At 33.1% G+C, this 1085-nt stretch overlaps 1 non-coding gene across 1 annotated transcript; it reads left to right on the top strand.

The window, feature by feature from the left end:
- Positions 1-246: 246 nt before the first annotated feature.
- Positions 247-352, top strand: LOC121218963 (small nucleolar RNA R71). The gene has a single exon (XR_005915445.1). It is a non-coding gene; the product is annotated as a small nucleolar RNA R71 (small nucleolar RNA).
- Positions 353-1085: the final 733 nt, after the last annotated feature.

Raw genomic sequence — 1085 nt, 5'->3', positions numbered from 1 at the left:
TCTACCAAGATCTTCAACCAGACTTGCCAACATAGCAACTACATTTATATCAAAAACACCAGCTACCTTGGTAGGCTTCACTCTTGTAACTTGTCACTGATAATTATTCATTGTCATCTCTTCAATAAACTCTTGGTTGCTTTAGGTCTTTTGTTATTCAGTGTTCCCCCAACTGTTGCATCGATCATTTTCCTAGTTGATGGATTTAAACCATTTTAGAAGGTTTGAACTTGTAGCCATAAAGGTAAACCATAATGACGGCACCTTTTAACCGATCCTTAAATCTCCCTCATGTGTCATAAAGTGTCTCAAACTCAATTTGAGCAAAAGAAGAGATATCATTCCTCAACTTGGTAGTCTTAGCTGGTGGAAAATAGTTTAATAAGAACTTCCCTATCATCTGAGCCCAAGTAGTGATGGAACCCCGTGGAAGTGAATTCTACCATTGTTTCACTATGTTCTTTAAAAAGAATGGGAATAGCCTTAGGCATATAACATCATCAGAAACACCATTGATCTTGAAAGCATCACAAATCTCTAAAAAAATTGCTAAATACGTGTTTGGATCTTCATCTTGTAACCCATCAAACTGAACATATTGTTGCACTATTTGAATTGTATTCTACTTGATCTCAAAATTATTTGCAAGAATAGTCGATCTAATGATATTAGACTCAGCCTCAGTTAGAGTTGGCTTGGCGTAATCATACATAGTCAATGGATGAGGATCCATTCCTTCAATAACGTCTTCTTTCTCTTGATTATCTATGACAATTTGATGTTGGTCTTGCCTTACGTCTTTAACCTCTTTTCAATTTTTGCAAATAGTTTTTTCAATCTCACAATAAAAAAAATTATCCATTCCATTAGGTTGCCTTTAGTTATAAACCAAAAGAACCTGTCAAAAACCAAATAAAAACTAATCAAAATCTCAAAATTAAATTAAAATTTAAAAATAAAATAAAATAAAATAAAAATGGTTAAATTAATATAACTAAGGTTTTCCTAATATTTTAGTCCTCGACAACGGCGCCAAAAACTTGATGTCCACTAAACTAACTAAAAATTTAACTATGGCAGGTGCA

Source organism: Gossypium hirsutum, chromosome D06 (genome assembly GCF_007990345.1).
Source record: "Gossypium hirsutum isolate 1008001.06 chromosome D06, Gossypium_hirsutum_v2.1, whole genome shotgun sequence".
In the NCBI taxonomy this organism is placed as follows: domain Eukaryota; kingdom Viridiplantae; phylum Streptophyta; class Magnoliopsida; order Malvales; family Malvaceae; genus Gossypium; species Gossypium hirsutum.
This window is presented reverse-complemented; position numbering and strand designations above follow the sequence as displayed.